The 27,683-nt window shown below is 38.6% G+C and overlaps 1 protein-coding gene across 1 annotated transcript in view; it reads right to left on the reverse strand.

Moving 5' to 3' along the window:
• LOC139733132 (uncharacterized) overlaps nucleotides 1–27,683 on the reverse strand; it is a 139,334-nt gene that overhangs the window by 14,935 nt on the left and 96,716 nt on the right. The window lies entirely within an intron of this gene.

The raw sequence follows: 27,683 nt of genomic DNA on the forward strand, positions 1-27,683 counted from the left end.
CTAAACAACAACAGCGGTCTATAGTGATCACACTCTCTCCGCTGCGTAGATTGAAAATGAAATTGGTATAATACTTGGAACGAAATTGAACGTTTATCCGGCTGACGCGAAATAGAATGCCAACTTTGACTTGTTAAACTGAATGAATTTTTCTCTAAATTGAACGAAACAGAATCTAAAAAGAATGCCATAAAACGAAATTGAAAGCTCAAAAAATTGAAATGAACTGCGAGAGTAGAGCAGTGACCAAAATCGCTTGAATTTGAACGCCTTTTCACTAATTTGCATGTAAATCTGATGAAATTGGGCGGGAAAAATATTTAGGGAATTACGTTTTTAATTTATGGTACTCAGTATTCTGGATTCAGCGGCTTAAATCCCTCCTAAACACACACACACACACACACACACACACACATACACCCATAATCCGAATAAATACATGAATAGAAAAAAATATACAGTTGTTTATGCAGACATGGTGCACTGTCTCAAAACACTTTATTACAAAGTTCATATAAAACAAAAGCACATTGTAGTCAGTTGACAGACCAACGCATATCGAAATAAGAAAAAAAGAATAACTAATGTTATTGACTAAACAATAACAGCGGTACTGATCACACTCTCTCGGGTCACGGCTGACGCAAAACTGTAAAATAATCCAGATTCAAGACTAGAAGGATTGCGGATGGAAAACTCATAATTGGGGCCTGAGCATCGCGCGCGAACTCTTGCTTTTACTAGTTTGCAGAGTCCAAGGGTTATTTCTAGGGTTTGTTAATCAGAAAATGAATGGTGGCGGCACACCGTCCCGAAGTTGACATAAGATGACAATACGTATATGAAATTTTCAATTTCGAGTGAAGTTGGTCCCGAACATGGTCAAAAGCCAATCAACAGCACAGACGGTCACACGATGGCAACCGCACCACACATAAAGGCTACACAAAGATGTGAATCTTTATTAATGAAGTTTACCAGGACACACGAAGGAAACACATAGCAACACGAAGATTTTGCTGCCGCTCACGTAGCTACTGCTGGAGTCTGAGACACTACACCGGCGGTCGCAAGATGACTCAAGATGCATTCATGAATGACGCGATGATCAGAACCGAATTCAAAAATTTCCTATCATCATGTGTCTATACATTTGCTTCATTTTGGGACAGTGTGACGCCATTCGTTATTCCAAAGGTTCCTGAATCAAAAAAAAAAATAAAATAAAAATGAGATGGTTCATTATTCCGAAAAGGATAAAAATATAAGAAATTACGAAACTTTTTCAGATCAACGAACCTTCCTTTTATCATTTCCGGATTTACGAACTTTTTTTTTTGTGTGGCCATTTTTTAGATTAAAGAACCTTCTAAAAAACGAACCTTATTTCTTAGGCTCTGACATAATTACCTCTGAGATTATCTCTCACGTTTTTACCTGGCATCGTATATATAACCATGGAGCTAATAATGGGCTTCCCCTCAAGTTAAGAGGTTGTGCATGGGGGAAGGGACTTATAATTTATGTTCTCTTTGATCTTTTTATATAGTTGTTCTAGCTAAAATCCGTCAATATAGCATCCTCAAGACAATACTTGTCGTCTGTGGGCAATTTGTTTTTGGGTTGTTTTTTTTTTTGGGGGGGGGGGGGAGGGGGGAAGAAACCCCCAGATTCAGGAATCTTTAAAAATATTGTTCTCCCCAAACCAGAAGTGATTGGGCTCATTACATGCTACGACTAGGTACAGTGATGACTGTAGTTTCAAGTTTGTTCATGACGGATCCAAGGGTGCACCCCCCTCCCCTTGGGGCTCTGCAGGGGATTCACATTGAGACCTAAATCTAAACTTTTCATCTTCTTCTTGAAAACAGTTGGTCTTCATTGGTAGGTAATTATCGCTACGGTGAAAGAATATTAATTTTGTACAATTATTGGGCACCCATCTTGGGACCCCTGGAGTACAATTTGGGAGCCTCAAGGGGGTCTAGGAACACTACCCCCTGGAAAACCACCCTCCGGATAACTACCACAAGGATAATTACCCCCCAGGACTATTCTTTCCTAGGGCAACTACCCGCCGGACAACTACCCCCTAGGGTAATTATCCTCCAGGGCAATTACCCCCTAGGACAACTACCTCCCGGACAACTACCCTCCTAGGGCAATCACCCCCCTGGGCGATTCCCCCATAGAACAACTACCCCACGGATAACTACCCCCAGAATGACTACCCCTGGAAAACTACCCCCGGATAGCTAGCCCCTGGGTAACTACCCCCTAGATAACTACCCCCAGGATAATTACCCCCTGGATAACTGCCCCCCGGATAGCTACCCTCTGGGTAACTACCCCCCCCCCCCCTGGATAACTACCCCCCGGATAACTACCCCCCTGACAACTACTCCCGGGATAACTACCCCAATAACTAACCGCCGGATAACTACCCCCCCCCCCCCCCCCCGAAAAAATAACAATCGGATAACTACAGTCGGGATAACTACTACCGGCATTAGTACCCCTGGCATAACAACTAGTGTACTACCTAATAATCAATATAGGTTTTCCCGCCCAATTTCGTCAGATTTGCATTCGAATTAATTACAAGACATTCAAATTAAGGGATTTTTGTCACTGCTGTACTCTTACGATTCATTCTAATTCTTCGAGTATTAAATTTCATTTCATGTCATTCCTTTTTAGGCTTTTAGATTTTATTTCATTCAATTTAGAGAGAAATTCATTCAATTTAACGGCTCAAAGTTGGCATTTAATTTCGCTCCAGCTGGATAGACGTTCAAATTCGCACCAAATACTAGTTTCAATTTCATTTATAGGCACACAACTTCGACCTTCGAACGTTCAAATTCAATTAAATAATAAAATATATTAAATTATTCTATGCAATTCTTACGAATATTCTTACATGGTGAATGGCAAATTCATTAACGTTCAGTGTATCATTTCAATTTCAACATCTCTTTTTCATGTTTTTTTTATTCGCCTAGTTTCACTTTTTCCCCATCAAAATGGATATTGCATTGGGATATTCTTTCTTTTACATAATTATTCATAATTTCGATTTTCAGTCTCTCAGTCTCTTCAGCCGTCGATCTGTTGACGCGCCAGGCACCTTTGCATGTACGTCTGAGAGTGGTTGTACCATTTTTCAAACAGATGGAGAATTTACAAAGAATATGAGCAGCAAAGAAAACCACTGCCCAGATGCTGTAAATGTTTGCCTATTCGTTAATTTGAATTCCTTAATGTTCATCGCAGCTGTGCTGGTGCGAATTTGAAAGCGTTTCACGTGCATTTTTAATTTGAACGCCCTGTTGACACGTTTATGTGACAAAATCAGGAATTAAAATGCTGATGAAATCAAATTGAGTAAACTACTTAGCTTTTTGAATGTTGATCTCGGTGATCATTCAAATTCGCTCGAAAGTGAATGCTCGCATCTTTAGATCGAATGCAAATCTGATGAAATTGGGCGGGAAAACCTATATTACCCTGGGGAATTACCACTGCAATCTTCACCTTTCCCAGTGCAAATACCCTCCAGGGCAATCCCAGGGCTAGCCCCGAACAACTTACCTCCAGGGTTATTCCCGAAGCTTCGTTATTTCAAAGATTCATTATTCAGAAGGTTCGTTAATCGAAAATGTGATAAGGTTTGTTATTCCGAAGGCTCATTAATCCGAAAATGCAATATGGTTCGTCATTCCGAAGGTTTGTTAATCCGAAAATGAAACAAAGCTCGTTATTCGGAAGGTTCGTTACAGACCCTATTTCATTTCGGATCAACGAACCTTCTGAATAACGAACCCTATTTCATTTTCGGATAAACCAGCCTTCAGAATAGCGAACCCTATTTCATCTTCGGATTTACGAACCTTCAGAATAACGCCACATTAATGTTTGGATTAACGAACCTCTAGGTATAGGGACTTTGTGTGTATCGGATTAACGAACCTTCGGAATAACGAACAGCATCCCACGATTATGTTCAGCTATAGGCCCACATTTATTACATTTATTTAATAAAGTAATGAATACATTACTGTATCTCTTTTGACAAAAGAGATTTTCGATGCGATTTTCTGTTTATACCGCAACACTCATTTCAGTATTGCCCTGCGGCATCATTTTTCACTAACCACTAGATTATAGCTACCACAGCATATTATTTCCATTCATAATTGCCCCTTTCTAAAATTAGGCCCCAAACAATCACCTCTCCGCCAATTAATTTGCCACAAGAAACTTACCCCTTCCATTGTCATTTTCTAACATCGTTTGTTATTTCAGTCTAAAAACTCATATTCTGTGTATTAAGCATCAACAACATTTAATTTGAAAACTAGAACCATCAAAATTTTTTACACAATTTGCTGTAATCACACTCTAGGACAGATCAGGGCACCATTGCATGAGTTTTCAGCTCTGCCAAGTTGTTAATTTCTGACAATTTCAGTAATATTCTGCTTTCTGATTTGTTAAGAAGCTCAAATCACCTTGTTACTATGGACCTACAAGGCATACCGTTACTGGTAATTGTCAGAGACTGACAACTTTCAAAATTTTCAAATTCACATTTAGATTCAAATTCATTTCCTTTTTCGACAATAAGAATAACGTTAAATATTTTACATCTCACTTTCTGCAGTGATAGAAATCTTATAGACAAAACAATGTGAATTTTACAGAGTATGCCATGCTTGTAAACCTGCAGTAAAGACACATTGTAATGCCTGAGTAAACTTTTTAGGCCTGAAAGCCTTTCGTGAAGCGTTGCCTATAAATCCTTTCAGAAGCTATGGCTGTATGTCATAATATATGGTGAGGGCATGATTTTCAGTAAAATCAACTCTCATTCTCTTATTTTCATAGTCTTATGTGTTACACCCGTAACTGATAAAACGCAAAAAGAGAGAATGACGACAGTGCAAGAAAAAAAAAAGTGCCTTTGAATGTATATGCGCCGAAGCGCTTTTCCTTCAGAATATAGCATTATACACCTAGATGAATTACAACCCATGCGCGTATATGCGGAGGTACATCGTATAGAATCACAATGATGCAATACACCCACACACATACACATACACACACACACAAACACACACGCATTATAAAATGTATATGTATAATACATATACATATATATATATATATATATATAGGTAGGTATGTACGTATCACACCAGCTTGATTATCAATATGTAGAGATGTTCGTAGTAATAAGATTTTGAGACATGCTGAACGTGTCATGTTGGTTTGTATGAGACGACATTTAGTATCCAACATGGGGTCAGTAACATAAGACTTGTGAAACGACTTGCATGTTTGCAAATGTGTGCAATTCAACAAGAAAATGCAATACAAGAAAAACAGTTGTACCTAAAAATCGTATCATCAAGTAGAAACTAATATGAAATTTATATAGAATTGAACAAGAAAAACAAAAGAAACGACCCAAAATGAAAACGTATACTATAATACATTATGCAAGTGCTGAAACTCGAATTTGAATGCATATGCAAAAAAAAAAAAAAAGTTTTCATTCATTTTCATTCACAAAACGACCAATCAGATATCATGAATGGGGAAAGGCAGAATTGTCGACGTTAACTTAAAAAGATATTACTTTTCAAAGGTTTAATCGGAGTAAGAGAATCCTTTTCAACATTAATAATAAAATGGAAAGAAAATATTCAAAACAACAATTGGTTAATTGATTAATTTGGTTAAAAAAAAATAGCAGTAGGGCCACTAGAACGGTTTATACACAAGAGCCGGCAACGGAAAACAAAAGCGGTAGAATTCGTCAAAAGGACATGATTATACGAAGAAGTAAAGCACAAAGATCTCACATAAATGCATAAAGAACCGATCAATATAAACTCCTAAGCAGATAAATGAATGTACTTCGAATACTGTCAAATGGTGCAGGAAGAGTGTATGGATACATGTAAGTGATCATACTTTTTCTTTTCTTTTCTTTTTGAAATGAGGATCAAAGAGATAAAGCCTTACATCTCTTGATCGCTCTGCTATTTTTCTTCACAGATAGGTTTTAAGTTTGGATTTAAATATTTTGTGTAAATGACAGTTGCTCTATCTGAATAGGTAGCTGATTCCACAATTTTGGTCCTATAACGGAGAAAGCACAATCACCCCATCCATATTTTCCTCTGGATTTTTGGAGTAACAACACATCTGATGGTGAACGTAGACTTCATGTCGAATTATTGTATTTGGGAATAGAGAATAGAGTAGGTATACGGGGAAAAGGAAATGAACCGAATGGGTAGTTATCCGGGGGATAGTTATCCAGGGGGTAGTTATCCGGGGGGTAGTTATCCAGGGGGTAGTTATACAGGGGTAGTTTTCCGGGTGGTAGTTTTCCGGGTGGTAGTTATCCAGGGGGTAGATATCCGCGTGGTAGTTATCTGGGTGGTAGTTTTCCGGGTGGTAGTTATCTGGGTGGTAGTTATCCGGGTGGTAGTTATCCGGGGGGTAGTTATCTAGGGGGTAATTTTCCGGAGGTAGTCATATGGGTGGTAGTTATCCGGGTGGTAGTTATCCCGGGGGTAGTTACCCGGTGGGTAGTTATCCGGTGGGTAGTTGTCCTAGGGGGAATTGCCCTGGGGATGATTGCCCTAAGAGGGTAGTCGTCCTGGGGATAGTTGGCCTAGGGGGTAATTGCCCTGGGGGTAATTATCCTTGTGGTAGTTATCCGGAGGGTGGTTGCCCAGAGGGTAAGTGCCCGGATACGGCCTCAAGGGCACAATGCCCCGGGGAGGGGGCAAAGCCTCCAAATGTAAGAAATCTTTACGAATATCTTCTCTGCTACCAGAGGGGATAAGCTAAGTTATATAGTGCTGTGAGTAATCATTAGATTTGTGAATGTCGTTTCAAGTTTGTCCATGGCAGGGTATAGGCTGGGAGGTGGGGGTTTCAAGTTAGGGCCCAATGTTCACATTTCAAATTGCTTTTTGGAAATGTATGGTCAGATTTTTAACAGACTTAACAGCTGTTATTCCTAGAGTGTAGATATATATATATATATATTTTTTTTTTTTTGGGGGGGGGGGGGGGGGGAGGGGGACAAAGGCGCCAATAAGAAATCTTTACAAATTTTCTTCATTAAGTTGAGTTAGTGCTGTGAGTACGCAGTTTCAAGTCTGTTCATGGTACTTCAGGGGATTGGCCGGGAAGGGGGGGGGGGGGACTAAATTAGGACCTAATTTCCCATTTTCCTCACCTTAATAACACATGGTCAAATTTGTTGTCAACAAACTTGGCAGGCATTATCACTTGTGTGATAATATGTATTTGATAAAAGTACCCCTAAACCCCCTTAAAAGAGAAGGTTAAAAAATGTTTAAAACAGGAATACTCTGAATAAATGAGTTGTTGAATGTACTTTCAAGGTTATTCATGGTAGATCCAGGAGTCCTGTGGGGACGGAATTGGGGGCCTGTTTTTACAGTGTGATTTTTTTTTTCTTAAACTGCATAGTCAAATTTCCTAAATACACTGTAGGTCCCTACCTGCTTGTGCCTATTTCGGCTCATTCATCACTTGTATGGGATTGCCATAACTTGACAAAGATGTAGGTATGAACATGAAAGAAGAATATTAAAGGAGGTGTAAGATCAATGTTGTCAGCAACAAGTCTTCAATAACATAACACAGGAAAGACCTAATTTATTGCCTTTTGTTCGTTCCAGTCTTTGCGCTACATACGTAGTTTTGTTGGAACTGTACAAGGAAATGCACGTGTACATGTTGTATTGGCCGTAAAGAGCCAGAGTTGTATGACCCCAGTGCTAGTCAGTTTCTGACGACATCAATCGGAATGCGTAAGATGATTTGAATTGTGTGTGTTTAAAGCTAATGCATGTTCTGCTGGCGTATGTTGTTGACGGCGCGTTGACACCAGCGAGAATTACTCTGCAGCTTTTCACACGCGTGTTGCATAAACCCATTTGACGGGTTTTTGATACACATTCTGGACGACGGATGTACACGATTTTGGAGACAGTGGAACTCCATACCAATAGGATGAGAGCATGACGGGGTTGTCATCGTAGGTCCACGTAGCGGCAACTGACAGTCACAGGTGATGTATTGAGGGTCATCAATCACGGGACTGTGATAACAGCGAGGTGAAGTTTGTTTCTCGATCGAAGAGAACTTGTCGTAAATCAAAATGCAAACTAGAACCCAATGTCAATAGTAATGTGGGAAGTGTAACATAGGATGGAAGACATTGAAGAGCATTGCTATTGAGCCAAATGAGTAATATATTGGACGAGTTTGTGTCCGCACTCTTTCTGGCCTGAGAAACGTCGGTACTGAAATGGCTCGTCAAACCGTCTTTATTGTCTTTGACAGTCGATCTTCGTGGAGATATAATCATGGCAAACTGGTAACGTCATGTACCACTCAATCTCCATTTTATATTCTCGAGAGATAAAAGTCGATCCTTGCGACTGGCGCAGCAATTCCGTGGTATTGTAAAGCATTAATTATCTGACACTATAGTCTAGCAGTCAGAAAGGGTCCCCGTGCACCCCCCCCCCCTAAAACAAAATTCTACGATATGTTCGAAGATCGTCAGAACCTGTATTTTCCGAATCCGGTTGTCGCCAGCGGAAAAAAAGGTTGCGCGCGCGTCTAATTTGCATATTTCTAAGATGGCCGCCGCCCGTTGCTAGGAGACGGATTATTTATAACTTTAGTTAAGAATATAAAATTACCATAAAAATGGCATCATTTTGAAGAGAATTAAATTTTCTACAAGTTGATACCCCATTTGATGGGATAAATAGTTGATGTCTTGAAATACTAAGGAAGGAATTATGTTTTTTAACATTTTTCCCCCAAAATACGAAATTCGGTAATAATGTTCTTTTCCATACATTTAATATGCGTTTACAAATAACATTTGAATTTTCCTAAAATTATCCCCCAAACATAACTATTATCATGTGAAAACGGCTTTATAATACACCAATTTCTTTCAAAGTTACACGACATTAAAGGGGATATGGTTCAATAGGTTTTACAGCAATATTTATGGGTTATAATGTCTCCGCGCGCAATTGCGTAGGTTCTGTTTGTGGGGTTTGTTGATGATCACTGCTATCTCTTGATTAAATCTCATCGAAATCGGTGAAGCAAGAAAGAAAAATTTACATTTTCTATTTATTTAAAAAATGTGGGTTTTTTTTTTCTATTCTGTGTTACCAAACTCAATTCATTCAGCTTCCCATATCAACAGTTTTTTGTCTTTTTAGTTTCCCTCAAAGAACGTGGAATTAATCACAACTTATATGGCATTAAAAAGTTAAAGAAAAAATTCAATATGACAGTTTTCTCTATCTGGAAGATTAAAGTGAATAAATCTTATGCTGATAGCGCTGATAAATAAAGAACTTGTTAAATGGCATTTCAGAGTGTAAAATGAAACATGGCTATCTTATTTTTTTTTCATAACAAAATGAAGGGAAGTATCTGTGTAGTTAATGACGGTCGATATTGGGTTACACCATAAAATCTTCAGAAAGGGTCCCCGTGCACCTCCCCCCCCCCCCCAAAAAAAAAACAACAACAACAACAACAACAACAACAAAACAACAACAACAACAACAACAAACAAAATTCAAAGAAAAAAAATCTATGAGATGTTCGAAGATCGTCAGAATCTGTATTTTGCTAATCCGGTTGTCGCCAGCGGAAAAAAAGGTTGCGCGTGCGTCTAATTTGCATACTTCTAAGATGGTCGCCACCCGTTGGTAGGAGACGGATTATTTTTGAATAACTTTAGTTAAGAATATCCAATTACCATAAAAATGATATCGTATTAAAGAGAATCAAATTTCCTACAAGTTGATACCCCGTTTTATGGAATAAATATTTGTTGTCATGAAATACTAAGGAAGGAATTTTTTTTTTTTTACATTTTTCCCAAGAAATACGGAATTCAGCAATTTTTTTTCCATACATTTAATTTCTGTTCACAAATAACATTGGAGTTTTCCTTAAGTTAAACCCCATAAATAAGTATCATGTGAAAGCGGATATTCAATACACAAATTCCTTTAAAAGTTACACGACATTAAAGGGAAAAGGTTTAATACGGTTATACAGAAATTTAAAGATAATGTTGACGCCCGTACTTGCGTAACGCGTGTAATGATATAATGATTATTGCAAGTATGAGACCCTATCACCTCTTACATGCAAATTATAGATTAAATATCATTTAATCTCGTGGAATATGAAAGAAAATTAGATTTTCTACTCGCTATCACCTTTGATCCACTCAGCTTCACTTTTAGTTTACGTCTTTTTTCATCAAATAGAGCATGTAGAGTGAAGGCCTTACGAGAGGTGTAATTCCATGACGGCCGAAACGGGCTTATCGGCATATGGGTTTTCAACATATTGAAATTAATCAAACTTCTCTTCATCAAATCTTATTCATCTGATCATCTTCACACACATACTCACACCTTCAGTATCACACACAAGCATTCATATGGGGAAATGAATAAGCTCAGTCGTGAATTTCGTGAATTTATTGAATACGCCATTAATGCATTCATAGAACATCAAACTCGAATGTTTTATCTATACGATGTCGAAATAAGAGATACATGTATACCGCACAAGCGAAATAATTCTCATCATGCTCTAGCATGAAATCAATTTATCTTTACTGGGTGTATGACGAGATCGCACATACGTGTTCTCATTCTTTGGTGGTTCGCCTGGTGGTTTTTATATATATTGCTCATACGTTTATTATTGGCAAGAAACTAATAGATAGATTACAAATACCAAGGAATGGCATTGATAAAAACGAATAGTTGCAAGTCAAATCCAGCCGCTTTCACATTCTGTTTTTTTCTTATATAAAAAGTGATTTCATGCACTTAATTTTATTACATGGGTTGATTTAAATGCAATACAATGTAAACTTGCTTGTCACAAAATCCGTTTGGAGTGACTGATAATCAGTATTATACAAAAATGAGAGAGAGAAAATGTTCTGATTAAGTAAACCTTAATGCATGGATCTATATAAAACATGAGGGAAATGTCAGAGGGAACCTTAACCATGCATGTATGCATGTGTGTATGTATGTACGTATAACTGTGTGTATATGATATATAAATATGTATATAAACATATATACATATATATATATATATATATATATATATATATATATCGTGCGTGGTGCCTCGTTGTTGGTTGCATTGACTGAAAGAAATTAGACTAAGGCGGACGTTGCTCTCGATCTTGAGTCTCCCTTTTATTCAGTCAAGTTTTCGGCCAGTCATCAGACCTTCCTCAGGATCTACCAATAGAATAGTTATTATCTGAATAACCTGATCCTGACATCATGTCATAATATGTACTGCAATTATGTATGTGGGTGTGTGTGTGTGTATGTGTGTGACGCAATGCAAATAGACATATGAATATATATGTATGATTTTGTTTGCAATTATTATGTTCAGAATTATGAGAAAATATGGTTATTATATTTTAGCAGTGTCATATAAGAATCTATTCATATATATATTTTGGATATATGATGTTATTTTGATGGTGAGATGTGGCTAGATTGGAGTTTTGTATTGAATTGAATGATTGGCGATATATGAAATTGCATTACATATTATGACACATAAGGTTATTGAGATAATAACTATTCTGTTGGTAGATCCTGAGGAAGGCCTGATGACCGACCGAAAGTTTCACTGAATAAAAGGGATAACAAGATCGAGAGCAACGTCCGCCTTAGTCTAATTTCTTTATATATGTATATTTCAGTATTTGAGAGCTATGCTCCGTTTTTAAGATCTTCAAGATCTAGGATTTATTATTTTTTACGGCGTTCTTCTTCTACTGATTCGTTAACTTATGTATATATATATATATATATATATATATACATATATATCTATAGTGTGATGATGCTGATATTCCTACCGTACGCCTCTGTCATCTTAAGTGGAATTATAGTTGAGACAATGTAGATACTGCGCGACATAATTTTGTTATATTATGTGGCAAGAGCATGAAGATTGTTTCAGTACGGTATATAAAATAATGTGTATATTGTATATTTTTGTGTTATGTACCTAGGAACAAGTGGCAACACACTATCCACTCTCTATCCACTCTCTATCTGTACCCGGGTTCCATGCCTGCTATTTTGATTGTTGGTAAATCAGCTATAGGGGTTAAGGACCACGAGAATGTTCATTGTATCGTAATTGTTAACAATCCTTTATCTGCACTGACACGACTGACACACTTGTAACACTGAACCTAATTCTTTATACTACCCCACTCCTGCCTGACATGCACCACCGCACACAAACCTTCCCCCAATATCACATGATCACTAACATCCCGCCACAAGACAGCCACAAGAGATCCAGGCAACTCAAACGTCTGCTTAGCAGGTAATTATTTTATTTAGTTTATTTATGATATATGTTTGATAATTTTTATTGTATGATATGGTTGTATGCTACATATACTCATTATATACTCATTTACAGTTATACATTGTTGAATGTATTGCAAAGTGTCAAAAAATATTGCCAAGTATGCCATGTAACTATTAACTCATGCTCAACTTATATTTAATATATTGTGTGTATGACTCCAGATTTGTTATGCTCAAAAACATATATTTCGTTTCACAAACAGATATTAAAGCTGAGGAAGACCACGGTCGAAAGCTTCACAACTCTGCCGGTTTCATGCGACATCTTCTGTTATCTACATTGTCTCAACTATATATATATATATATATATATATATATATCACGTTTATATTCATGCAAGTTTGTATGAGTTTGTGTTGTGTGTGTTTGTGTTTAAGGGTGTATGTGTTTGACTAATGTGTTAAACATTAGATATATTCAGAGTGTAAATGTTTATCCACAACGAATACAATATATGCATGTTTTCCACAGAAATTAGGCATCTATTATAATTCAGTTGAATTTGCTAAAAATGAGTTGAAATGCATTTGCTATAAGGGCTTTTGACGTGCGATTCGCTTTGTAGTGCGCATGTAAGTTCCGCTGGAATAACAACTCATGCATGAATTAAATACACCATCCAATGTTTTCAGATATCCATGCTCTACTCGTCCACCGATCGTGTTTAGATAGCGTATATGAATGTGCATGATCGATATATACCCAACAGATTATTGACATTGCACGTTAAACACTTTCACTAGGTTCCCATTGTCGCGCGACTCGATATGCTAATAATGTACTATCTAACACGAATCGATTCTTAGTCTACGAGTGGTCGTGGTGATCTTATCATGGCTTATCACATCTTGAGGTCTATGGTGGTAATCGTGTTGATCGTAGAAGAATTATTGGACTGTTCGAAAATTACTACGATCATCACAATGTCTTTGACTGACATCAAGATTTGATTATCTGATGATCAGCACGATTAGTCCCCGATTAGGACAAAAATTCACTTTTCTAGCATTATGAAAGGGCACTTGCCTAACCGCTTTCAGAAAGCAGGGGGAATAATTGCTACCCTTAACATATGTCAGCATCAAGTTGATGGAATTTGTGGTTTTCATGAAAAATGAATGTTTGTGAAAATTTCTTTATATTTCCTTTACATTGTTCATAAATTTAATTCATAAATTCATAAATAAATTCGTAACTTTGGCATCAATTGTCCGATTTTCTTCAAGCTCTCACCAATGTGTTCTACTAATGTTGCGGCTTTCACTCAATCCACATTGCTCTTTGGGTTTACCTTCCCTTTAAAGGACAAGTCCACCTTCATATACATAAGGATTGAGAGAATGCAGTAGTATTAGAACACATCAGTGAAAGTTTGAGGAAAATTTGGACAATCCGTTCAAAAGTTACGAATATTTTAAGTATCTGCGCAGTCACTGCCGGAAGAGAAGACTACTACTGTGTATGATGTCACGTGCATACAACTATATAATGAAAATAAAAAGAGAATTTCACAAAACTTTACCTTTTGAATAAAGTGCACATTTCTTCGACTTGTTACTGACGTATATTAAGGGTAATATTATTCCCCCAGCCTTCTGAAATCATCTACCCAAAATATTTTATTCTTTATTTCATCGTAACAGCCACGTACATAATTATCCCACTAGACAATCTAAAGAATTTCATCTTCCCTTAGTTAGAACTGTACACACTCAAAATACATTTGTTTATACCGGACCCAGATTTTGGAATAGCTTAGATAATGATCTAAAAGAATCTGTGAAGTTAATTACATTTAAGTATAAACTCAAAAAATATTTGTTTTCTAAATATACCAGTTAATTCTGTTCAATGAAAAAACCCGTCATGTTTCACTTTTCCTTGAGATTTTGTAGTGTGTCCACAGACCTTTTCCATCCCTCTCCTTTTCCTTCTCTATTCTTCCCTGCTCCTTTTTCCTCGTTCTTCGTTGTCCAGTATCTGTCTGAGTGCATTTCCTCAAATTCTGTTGTTTCTGTGTATTGTGTTATTGTTGTTGTTGTTGTCGTCGTTATGTTTTTTTGTGGCCGATGGCATATCTTCCTTTCCGTTCAATTTTCCTGGCACACCTGGCCCCATAGTGTCTGCGCCACAAATGTGATATGTTACATAGTTTATACGTTTGCATCCTAAAATCCTAGTAAGTATTGTTCATAGTATCAACATCATTATATCAATGAGTAAAATGTACAATAGTATATAGAGAATTTAAAATGAATATGTCTTATTGGTATAACAAATTGGTGCTGTTGTTGTTTTGTTCCAGTGTTCCACGTTTTACAAGCATGGCTTTTTTAGTGGAACACTGTTTTCCATCATTGTGATTATTTACTATTTTTGTTGCCATGACAAAGTGCATTGTTTCTTTTTTACGACATCATTCGTGTATAATATACTTTATATTGTATCGAAAAAAATCCTTCATCGGACGAGTGTAAGAGAAATGAAAAAAAAATTGTATCACTTTGGATTATGTCAACTTTTTCTTTTCTTTTCTTTGTGATGATGGAAATAAATAAACTATTGAACTATTGAACTATTAAAGAGAGAGGTCGAGTGTTCTTTTGTTATGCGAGAAAAATGGAAATATGTTGAATTTTCTTTCTTCTTTCTTTATATCGTTGTACTTATGTGACATCACAAGCTATAGTAGTCTTTTCATCCAGCCGTGACTGAGCAGATATTTCAAAAATTCATAACCTTTGAACGGATTGTCCGATTTTGCTCAAACTCTCACTGATGTGTTCTATTAATATTGCTGCATTCACTTAACCCACATGTCTATGAAGGTGAACTTGTCCTTTAAACAAAAAGTTTGATACAGATGATGAATCCCGATGGTGTGATGGAGAAGTATATTTTATCTTCCACAATCACTTGTTACCAAATTAAAATTAAGCGTTTTATCTAACTCCAGCTCTAATAAGAGTTATGTAGGAGTCCCGTAGGATTTTTTTAACGTGTGTGTGTGTGGGGGGGGGGGGATCCCGTACGTAATTTGAGAAAACGGACCTTGGATGTATGTGAAAATGTCGCACTACTTTTTTTCTATAACAAATATGGAATGTCTTACCACTGATGTATACAATTTAAATGTTTGTCATTACTATGTCATAGAATAATACGTGATAAAATAATGCCAGCGGGTGAGTAAGCGCTTCAGAAATTGTTTATTTTCATGTCACACACAGAATTATGGCATTTCGTTTCTAACTTACAACAGTAAGTGACTCATTTATAGGTAGATACATTTCTGTTGAATGTCTCAAACCGTCAGCACTTACCCCGTGCATAAGATAATCAATGCACGTTTAGGTTATCTCATCCTTTTCTATCATCAGAGCATCGTCATCAAGGACGCCGGAAGCTTTTAAATGCCCTATAAACGCGACTTTTGTACTCTGTTTTCACAAAAAATCCCTACCCTGGGAGGGGGGGGGGGGGTATTCCCCCTCTCACACCCTCCCCCGGTCGGTCGCTCGGCTCCCTCGCCGAGGATCTCAAACCGTCACATAAATGTACTCCCGTATGTTATAATCATAGTCCTTCGCACTAATTTTTTTTCCACTATGTTTAATTTCCTAGAAATTTGCTTTTAAGTGCTCTATAAACGCGACTTTTGTACTCTGCTTTTACAAAAAGTAACTACCGTGGGAGGTGGAATCCCCCCCCCCCCCCTCTGATCCAACACCCTACCCGTATACTGAATTCAGTGTTTCTGGGGAAAAATGATTCTTTCCTGAATATTCCATGACAACAACTATTTATTCCATAAAAGGGGGTACCAACTTGTAGGATATTTAATTTTCTTTGATATAATATAATTTTTATGGTAATTGGATATTCTTAACTAAAGTTATTAAACAATAATCCGTCTCCTAGCAACGGGCGGCGGCCATCTTAGAAATATGCAAATAAGACGCACGCGCAACCCTTTTTTCCGCTGGCGACAACCGGATTCTAAAAATACAGGTTCTGACGATCTTCGAACATATCGTAGAAGTTTGTTTTAGGGGGGGGGGCGGTGTACGGGGACCCTTTCTGGCTGCTAGCCTACTAAGTTCTTCAGATATTGTTTCAAATCCTAAAGTCAGGTAGATGATAGGAAGACAGTATGGTGGAAGGGAAAAATGTTTAATTTTCTATACTGCATGCAAAGTTAATGGATGTGAACTAAAGTTTTGATTAAAAAATTATTCAAGTAGGACCTATTACACGTGTATGCACAGACATCGCTTGGCTGAATTTCCTTCTCTTCTGGAAAGTGAAGTGAAATTTAAGTCGATCTTGATCGTTAAGTAAAATAAGCGCTCTGATTAAATAAGAAACACATAGGCCTACAGATATCTGATAATGTTGGCAGGCATTTTTAATCAATCTAAACACAACTTCTTGACGTGTATGTCGTACATACACTACTTCTAGACTATTTTCATATCAAGCGCGTAGAAAAGAAAAATAGTCGTGATGATGTTGAAAGTTGTTTAACACGTGAAGCCAAATTGTTTCTCTCAATCATGATTTGAACTCTGTACACTGTGTGTGTGTATGTATGTATGTATGTATGTGTGTGTGTGTGTGTGTTGTGTGAGCATGTGTGTGTGTGTGTGGGTGGGTGTTTTGCATACGTGCAGGGGGGTCGTCAGTGCCTTAACGAGTACTGTAGCCGACAGAACGTGAGCAGCTTGAACGGTTGGCGCCAGAGAGCATCGACCAACTTGGCATAGAAAGCGTTGTATTCAATCACGACGTGCATCTCGGCAGGGATTCAGTCAGGGGCCACGGAACCGGGATGGGGGTGGTGGGAAGGGGGGTTAAAGCCCAAACAAAGTTCTGGTACGCCTGCAAAAGTTGTCAAATTTCGCTCCCAAATGTGAACGTATGCTTAGGAAATGTGCAGGATAACGATGTTATTACAAGATATTCGATGGGTAACGACGAAAATGCGAAATATTAACCAAAAAGGTTCACTCTCAGTATGGTTGGGTGTTCATAATACCGGCCACCTAACGTTTTTCTATCAATAGAAACGTGAAAAATCTCACAATTTGCCTGAAATTTTACTCACGTGTGGAGAAAATACTCCGGATTCACAAGCGCGCACTGAAAATGCGATCTGAGGTACGCGCTCTAGATGGCGGCTTCGAACGCGTGGGGTGTCATTTTTTCCGCACTCAGTTGCCCTGCTCATTTCAACCGACCACCCTGACAATACGTATAAAGGGCACTTAAATGCGTTTTTTTTCGACAGGCCGCTGTTTTTTTCTAGCCGTCATTTTTTCCCCAATAATATTTGAATATATTTTGAATCCTTCGATATTACTTTTGAAGGACTGTTTGATGAATTTGAATTGATTTTCATTAGGAAACTTTTCATCGTAATTGAATTAAAATTAGATGAGTCGGTTTGTTTTTTCACATTCATTTCTCGTTTCTGCTTCAACTCGTACGGTCGTAGCGGGCGACAAAATAATTATGTCAATGTGTATGTGTAACGTGTGTGCACGATCGTACAAGCGGCGGTGACAATTTTGCGGTCAAAATCGTCAAATTTATTACGGAAGGATACTCTACATCTAACAACGAGTCAGCAAAGGTAGGCCACTGCCGGCCTAGTGGTATGGTTGGGGCACCACCTATCGGCAGGGCACCTTCCCATCGGCACCCTGCGTATCATGGCTGTTTGCGTACACTGTAAAAAACATCGGTGTTAGATTTAACACCACGGGTGTTAAATCTAACACCGATCAAACTTCAATAAAGGACCACACCCACAGGTGTTAAAAATGCACTGTGATGGTGTTGAAAAGTGTTCACCTGACACTTCGTGGTGTTAATTTGACACTGTACCTGGTGTTATTTTGACACTGTACTGGTGTTAATTCAAAAATGACACCACGTGGTGTTGATTTGATATTTGCTGGTGTTAATATCAATGGTTGAACACCCGTCCAGCTTCAATAAGGGACCACACCAGCTGGTGTTACTTTGGTGTAAATTTATTTTCACATTTTTTCAAAAATCTAGTATTTTAATGTAAAATTCTTGATCGTCTTGTTTAAATTAAAAATCAACAAGAAGTGCAGTTACTAAGAAACTCTTCAAAAAACAGTTTAAAATTTGGAAATGACACCCGTAGGTGTTAATTTAACACCATAAATGAGCACCGAAAATTTAACACCAGCTCGGTGTTCACTATTCAACATCGGACTTTTTGCAGTGTATAGAACGAAAAAGTACGCGCGGGATTAAGTGTCATTAGCTATAAAAACAATAAAAACTAAGAAACGAAAATCAAACTCAAACAAACCAAGCTAAAAATCACACATCCGCTCAGTAACGACGCATGGCTGTGAAATTCACGTGTATTACCTATGGCCTGTGAAATTCACGTGTATTACCTATACTGTGAAATTCACGTGTATACCTATGGAGGGGAGGGGGTGCCGATCGCAAGGTTCCCTTTTTAGCTGCGCGAAGAAAAACAAAACGCACGCACTAAAATTGCGCTATTTTAAAACGGAGATTCATAATCAACGAGACGGTCACGACATTCAAAACTGTAGTATTTATGGCATATTTGAGGTAAGAATTAGGCGGATTTGTATTATATTTTTAGAATAAACAAGCTACAGATCCTTAGGGTGACGATACGTGGTACCCCCAACCCTATGTAGTTACACGATAAATCTTATTCGATTTTGCTAAATTTCGTTAATTTAGAGGGAATACTTATTTGTTTTCGCCTCATTTTACTCGATAGCGTAGCCCAGTGAAGAATCGAACACCGTTGCGCGTAGTCCCATGCGTACATTTTCTTTCTGTACGCGCAATGCCATTATAATGCGCGGTCGGTCGTTATGCACCCGGTCGTTGGGTTGCACACCTACCATACTTACCCGAACGGGGTCAGGCTAAACTCGGACTCGGGGATAACTCGGCTTCGCTTTGACGGCGGGATGAGTTGTAATGGTTGTCCCTCTGATTGTACAGTGTTGTCCTATGGGAGCGGCCTGTATAAACTAGCGCTTCGTGTTCTGGCTACTCGCAGTAATGGTCCGAGTTCTTACTTTTCTCAAAATACTCCAAACCGACTCATCATTCCGGCAAACGTGTCAGCCAGGTAAGTTTCTTAGTGGACTCTTTCGATATATTGCAAGCAAAAATGAAATGGTGCTAGACGGGTTCTCAAGCACTTACCGAAACTTAGTTTTCACTTTAAGGGGGGCCTGCAAACAACCCCCCCCCCCCCTTTTGACTCTTTACAAAAACGCGGAAAAATGAACAAAGATATGAAAATAAACCCATAACTCACGAGATTCTTCCCGTCGAAACATGGGAAAGGTATAGTCAGGTATCCTATTACCGAACGGTATCCTATTACCGAACGCGTACTTTGTCAATGGAGCGCGTACAACAACTCGAATACGCATTCATTGCACTACGCGCTGTTATCTCACAGGGGAAGCCAGTGCCGAAAATTGCTAAACTGCAGCAAAAAACAAAACAAAACGTAATTTACCTCAAATTTACGTAATAATTGCTAAAATTTCGATGTTCGTTGTCCTGCGTTAATAAACATTGACCGAAAATGCAATGTACAATTTTCCCCATACAGAGGGCGCACGTTCGGTAATACAATACGATTTGCGTCGGTAAAAAGAGACAATTTTTGTGGAAGGGTTATTTGAAATACGGATTTTTTCTAGAAGTTGGCTTATTTTTCAAGTATTTTCGTTACAGCTAAAGTCATCAGCATTTCAATTATCTATAAGGATATTTGTGGCTGAATTATTGCATAATGTTGCCCGTTTGGAACAATAAAACAAAAATCGTTCGGTAACAGGATACACCTCCATACTATTGGCCTTCGGCTCCCGTCCCGCATCCCCCCCCCCCCCACGCACACTAAAACAAACAAACCAACCAACTAACCAACAAACAAACAAACAAAACGTTTTGCGGGCCTGCATCTGGCATGGCTTTGTGAGCGAACATAGTCGGGTGCACGTCTCTCCCACGAGTCATACAGACCACGAGTCATAAAACTCACGAGTCATACAGCCCATGAGTTCGACACTAAGCTAATAAGGCTCACGAGACCGACACATTAACAGTCAGTCGTCACGCCGTGATACTATGCAAATTAGGGATAATGAGGTTCCGTGTGCCAGTGTTTACTCGATGCGCATGACCGTCTCGCGAATTTGAGGTTTCACGGGATTTTGCGAGACTCTGTACAAGCTCCAATACAGTTGCCATGCTGTTAGCGCTAGTGTATACGATTTCGACATGGTGGGGTGAGTCCAATTACCCGTTTCGTTCCCTTCATTTTGATGTAAAATTTGTCCATACTTAAAAATATTTTCAATGTTTAATCTCTCGTTAAATTTACCTTATATTTTGCTAGTAGTTTTGATGTATTCGAAACATAAACCTCTATTTTGCTGGATCCTGGCTGGTATAAAACTTCATACTCTAATTTTTTTTTTCAATTCGGCAGAGGAAGCACGTACAGATACTTTTTTAAAAGTCGAAAAGATGCAATATCTGTAAGTTACTTAAAAATTCGTACAAAAACTGACTAAAAAGAGACTTGCACCGGAAGTTGCGATCGCCGAAGTCAAGATTTTTCCTACATATGGCGCGAAGCTTGGCGTGTCCTTGAAAGTATTTTCTCACGACGTCAAGAATGTGTAGTCCCATACGTTGCAAATTTTGTAGTAAATGTTACTAACATGAACAAGACTAGAGTAACGTCTAACATTTTTAACAAAACTCAAAAGAAGTAAGAGTAAAACAGTCGATTGCCTGATTGTGTAGTCAAATATATTCACTAATGTTTGTTGCTGTGTGAGGGGAGTGTTTGTTCATGTTCCTTCTCCCTTTCTCTCTCTCTGAGATGTGTGTGTGTGTGTGTGTGTTTTTTTTTTTTTTTTGGGGGGGGTTGTTTGCATTCATCATAATATAGAGCTGCCAACATTGAAATGCAATTATCTGGGAGATTGTTCAATGACATGCTTCTGATTCTATGCTGGTTCATAATTGTTCATTTCCAGAGAGTATTCTGTGGAATCGGGAGTCCCCCCCCCCCCCCCAAAAAAAAAGGGAAAATTAACATTTTCAATAATCACCCTGAAAAGAAAACGAAACTGCTTGCTTCATGAATCCAGGCCTTCGGGATCTAGAATGATAATAATAATAATGATAATAATAATAATAATAATAATGAAAATAATATAATAATAATGATAATAATAATAATAATAATAATAAAAACATGTGGCATGATTATTAGTTCATCAGATTATTTAAGATTAAAATTCATGCAAATCACCAGTAGTCACCAGCTGCAGCTTCCAAGTTCCATTAAAAAAAAAATAATTAAAATAAAAAATATATGGATAAATCATAATCTAGCGGACATATCATCAAAACCAGAAATATAATTTGAAGGAGTGAGAATGTCCAAGGAAAAAAACAGTCCATGACGAGAACGCCTCGTCTAAATTGAACACACCGTTTTGAATGTTTACACAAGAGAAGCTGTTTTAATCCTATACTGCCATACCCAGCATTACCAACGGTTAGCTCTGTCATGACAGAGACCCCCCCCCCCCCTTCTTTGTTTTTATCTCAGTCTGGCAAGTGTAAAATGACTGTATGCATGGGTGGACGCACACATTAGTGTGCTTTGCCGCATATTGCTGTTGCTATGTTGTCATGAGTATTCTCTCTGCCATTTCTACAATCATGCCGGGGAGGTGTGAAGAGACTTCCCCACCTCCAAGAATATGATATCTTTACACAATTCAGGTTTTAGACCTTGCAATCCCCTAAAACAGTGTTGAATCAATCCCTAGACTAGAGTGGTAAAGAATTAACTGTGAAGTATTCTTGCAGAGAAAAAAAAATCCTACACAAATTCAGCGAAGGCGACGGATCCAGCCCGTGCAACCGGCGTTATTGTGGAGGGGGTGTGTCTCGAACTCGGCGAAGGAAATCCGGGCAAACGGATCAGGCAGCGGCTGAACAGGAGACACCTGTGGAGTCTCGACCCGGTGATTGTGTGAGCTTATCTGGACGAAGCTCCACTATACCCTTAACAGCCGTAGTTGGGCCTTGGACACCCCAGTTGTGGCATCACTGCTAGACAAGGCTCTGCAGCGTCTGGTCTGTCTGGTGGCAAGACAGGGTATGGCAGCTTCACTTCTTGTGAGCCTGCCTGTACATACGCTGGCTGCTGCAAACTTAACTATGCCGGGAAACAATAGCTGTCAAACACCTGCATGTGGGATGCCTCCAACCCGACTGAATTCATATGCAAATTCTACTTCCTCCCAGACTGGAGGGTATTTAAATTAGATTTAAATCAACTCCTTACAGTGACGTCTGACCTCGTGTTGTATCTGTCGAACTCGTGGGCTGTTTTTACCTAGTGTCGAACTCATGGGCTTTATTTACTTAGTGTCGAACTCATGGGCTGTATAACTCGTGAAATGTATGACTCATGGACCTGTTTCCGATGTCGAATTTGTGGGCTGTATGACTCGTGTGTGTCGGTCTTGTGGAATGACCCCACATAGTCAGAAGGCGTTTCACGACAGGAAGACTTTTATAACTCTGCAGTAAAGAAAGACTGCACTAAGGCCTGCAGACTGTGCCATCCACCACTTTCTGTGTTGCGTGGCTCGACAAGAATTAAATCTCTCACAACACTGCCAACAAAAATAGGAATTCATCGACAAACTCTTCATTACCCTTTGCCGACATGACATCATAAAGACGCCCAAATACTTTTTGATACTGTTAATAAAGAATTAATTCTTTAAACAATTGGATTCAAGCGAATAAATGATTATCGTTGAATATAAAAAAAAAAAACTCTCATTACCTGTTATTCAGTAATTCTTCAGAATTTTTTTTTCAGGTCAAATTGTTTTTAATCAAACACTTATACGTCGTGTACATTCAACAAAATTCCTGGGGCTTTTATTGACGATCATTTGAATTGGAACACTCAACTTGTTTATTTGAATAAACTGATTTCAAGAAATACGGGGGTTATATATATAGATTTAAGCGATTTTTTCCACCGAAAATACTTTTGATGTTATATTCAACAATGATTTTGCCACATTTAGATTATGGAATATTAGTGTGGGGAAGCTCAGCTAAGATGAATATTGATAAGTTATTGGTTACTCAAAAGAATTTTAAGAATTTTAAGATGTATTTATGGATGTAATTTGTACGCACATACTGATTCACTTTTCTAGTAAAATTTTTAAAATAGATGATTTGTATTCAACGAATTTATGAATTTTGATGTATAATTTGAATAATTGTGTTTTGCCTGAAGTTTTGGAGTTTTTATTTAAGAAAAGTAAATAAATACATAGGTATCCAACACGACAGAGTGATATGCTCCATACCGAAAACTAGATTACGAATACTGCAGAATATACTTTTATTTACAATGGCTCCAAACTTTAGATAATGAAATACGACGAACTCCCGGTTGGTATTCCTTGAAACGTAAGCTTAAAAATAAACTTCTTTTGCAATACTCTGGTGATAATATGAATTAATATGATTTAGCAGATGATTTGAAATTATCAATACTGATATAGATTATTCGGCATGATTGCAGAACAGGTTCACATGGTTTTATTTTTAATTCTTTTCTTTCATATTTCTTTCCTCTTGCAGCTGCAGGTACCGTCATTGATACTGTCCCTATGACAGTCTTGTTGGTGTTTCCTTCTCTTCTTCTTTCATTCTCTTCTCCTTGTTGTGTGTGTGTGTGTGTGTGTGCACGCACGCTTGTCCATGTGCATTTGCGTGTGCATTTGTGTGAGTGTAAAGGCCGTTTCACACCTTTCCGGGCAAGCCTTGCGTGCGACTTGCGAAGAACACTTTTTACTACATACAGATGACCCGCACATGACAGTACCTAGCACGTATCTCACCCGTGGTCGCCCGGAGGTGCGCAGGCAAAACGTTTACCCGCAACAAAGTTTAGGCCCTGTCACACCTTACCGGGCAAGCTACGCGGGCTTGTTGCGTGTTGGGATTTTCCAGCATACTGGACAATTTCTGAGGGCGAACAAGGATTTGGGCGAGTTTTGCATGTGTCTTACCGTTGGTACTTGCTGGACGCCTTCTACGTAAGTTCTACTTGCGGGTATCCTGTGTGACATGTGTGCCAGGCGCGTGGGGCGAACAACTTAGTGAAGGAATTCCTCTAAAGGAATGGCAGAAGTCCCACAGAATGTCATTATCTTGGCCGCATGCGGGGACTGCGAAGTACCTGCGTGGGAGTTGCCCGCGAGGTGCAGCCGCTAAGAGCCTTCTACTAGCGTTCTGCGTGGACCTCTGCGGAAAATCCCCGCGACTCACCCGGAAAAAGTTTTGGTCATGCTCAAAACTTGGCTGCGGGTAAATCGGACCTGCGTGCGCATCTCCTGGCAACTACGGGCAAGATACGCGCTAGGTACTGTCAGGTGTGGACCAACTGCGGAGAGCTCCAGGTAGCAAATTTGTTTCCCCGCAGGTCAACTCGCAAAACTTCCCCAGATACGGTATGATAAGCCTTGAGCATGCTCAAAACTTGTTCCGAGTGAGTCATGGGGGTTCGCTCGCAGAGGTACACGCAGAACACCAGTAGGAGACCCTTACCGGCAACACCTCGCAGGCAACTCCAATGCAGGTACTTCGAAGTACCCGTTAGTCGCTTGTAACAGAAAACGGATCAGTTCCAAAGCTCTCACGCAGGTCACACGGAATACACGCAAGTAGAAGGTAAGCAGCACGCGTCTAGCAGGTAAGACACAAGTGCGAAACTCGCAAACATTCTTGTCCTCCCGCAGAAGACTCTCCTGCGTGCTGGAAAATCCCTACTCGCAACAAGCCCGCGTAGCTTGCCCGGAAAGGTGTGACACGGCCTTACAACATGTGTTTGACTCTCTTTCGGGGAACCTACTCTCACAAGCATCTGCTTCCATGTAGGTTCCCACCACACACAATTTCATTTATCCGTCATGAATGCAATGTATTTGAGAATGATTTCCATTGATTTTGTGTCATGTAAATGCTATTTGTATCACTACTGAACTTATAACTTATAATTTGTGTTACTTCACAATTACATTGTCATGGATGGATGTTGTAAACACAACACTGTATGATTTGTGTGGAAACTTAATAAATGAAATGAAATGAAATGAAATGAAAAGAAATGAAGCCCCTTGTTGTAATGTCGAACTCAAGTGCTGTTTTTACTATAGTGTCGAACTGATGGGCTGTATGACTCGTGGGTGTCGGCCTCGTGGGATGACCCCGAAAATTAGAAGTTCATTTTTTTTTTCCAATAGAAATATTTAGAATTGTATGAGACTGCACAGAGTATTTCATTCATTTCTTAGAGAACGCTGATATAATGCGTATGTGTATGAGACTGTGCATGTTGATATTATATTGAAAATGCATTTTAAAAAAATGTCATGTTCTGAATTGTAAGCAGGAAGGTTCTGATGAATATCATATCTGGTGGGGGGCGGGGGCGAGGCGCAAGAGGTACAATATCATGCGTGTGTGTACTATACGTATACGGTATAGGGTAAGGGCGTGTGGGGTTGTGTGGTGCTTTATGGGTGAGGCGTGGGAATTTTTAGTGAAGTGTGTGTTTTGGTATTGGTAAGTGTGTGGGTGGCTGGGTGTGTATGTTTATCGGGGATTGGGGAGTGTATGGGTACTGTTATTATCATTATTATTTGCATGGGAGTGAATAGATATTATTTAAAAATAGTCTAAGTAATTGCTGGTCTCCTCTTTTTTTCTTCTTTTTTTGTAAATCCCAATCGAGGTGTGTTTAATTTCTTATTTAAATTGAAATAACATATTAATGTTTGTGTTAGTATAAAATTGATGCTGCCAATTCAACCATGGGGAGCATTGCACAGATTATATCAGGGAAAAACAGGTAATTGACCTGACTGGCTCACAACCGAACGACTTATCATCAAAGTCCTTGATAACATTGCATGGCTGGACATGCAATAGCCCTTGGCGCTTGTAAAGGTCCATGCCGCCTGCCCCCAAATCCCCAACCCTTTATCCATCCATAACTCTCTAACCTCTTTCTACTCCTCTCCTCCTTACCCTCCTCCCTCTCTCTCCCTCTATCTCTATCTTTCTCCCCCCCCCCCCCTTGCGGGGTTATGGCGTGCAAGTACGCGGGAAGCGAAATCAAATTGATGGCGTGAATTGCGAAATGGAGTACAGGGTAAGTGATCGTTGCAGATCAAGTACTGTGAAAAATGGGCAAGTTCTAAAATTTTCACTCTCTTCACTTACCTGTCTTATTTCTTTATATATATATATATATATATATATATTGATTCACAACAGTAGTTCACATGAGAACTCCGTGAAAGACGTAGTTTTAACGAATTTTCGCCCATAGGGCTTTGTCAAGTCAATCTTGGACTCAGGGCAGAAACCTATTGCTGTTATTCATTTAGATATATACTGTATATATATATATATATATATATATATTGAATGAAAAGGGAACGGGCCCAACATAGTCAGTTGTGTTGATTTAGATAGTTTGTCTTTTTTTTTTCCTGCGATTTCTTCTGGTAACAACTATTACTTTCCATTCCTTGAAGAAGCAAATATGCTGTTTACTCGTAAACATGTATTATTGTGCCGTTTAAGTTCTTCTGCTCTGTTTGTCATTTCTCTTTCTACGCTTATTTTACTGAAAAAGTCAGAGTGCAGATGCATGCACATTTATATTCGTTTGTTTGTTTATTTGTTAATTTATCTTATCTAATCATAGGATGAAATGCCCTCGATCAGCCACTTAGGGCTATTTTTTCAGATGAGTCCACGAATACAATGTTACAACAAGGAAAAAAAGGATATATTGAGCAGAAAATTCAAAATTCAAATCAACCGCAAGAACCGGAATAGCGTAATAAGATACATTATTACATGATACAGAAAACTAAATACAAAAGAAACCAGAAAAGAAATTGTAGACACAGGTTAACGAAACGCTGTATAACAGAAAGTAAAACCCACAGTGA

Source organism: Diadema antillarum, unplaced genomic scaffold, assembly GCF_040938485.1.
Source record: "Diadema antillarum isolate AM-2024a unplaced genomic scaffold, OU_Dant_1.0 seq00000461_RagTag, whole genome shotgun sequence".
NCBI classification, from domain to species: Eukaryota; Metazoa; Echinodermata; class Echinoidea; order Diadematoida; family Diadematidae; genus Diadema; species Diadema antillarum.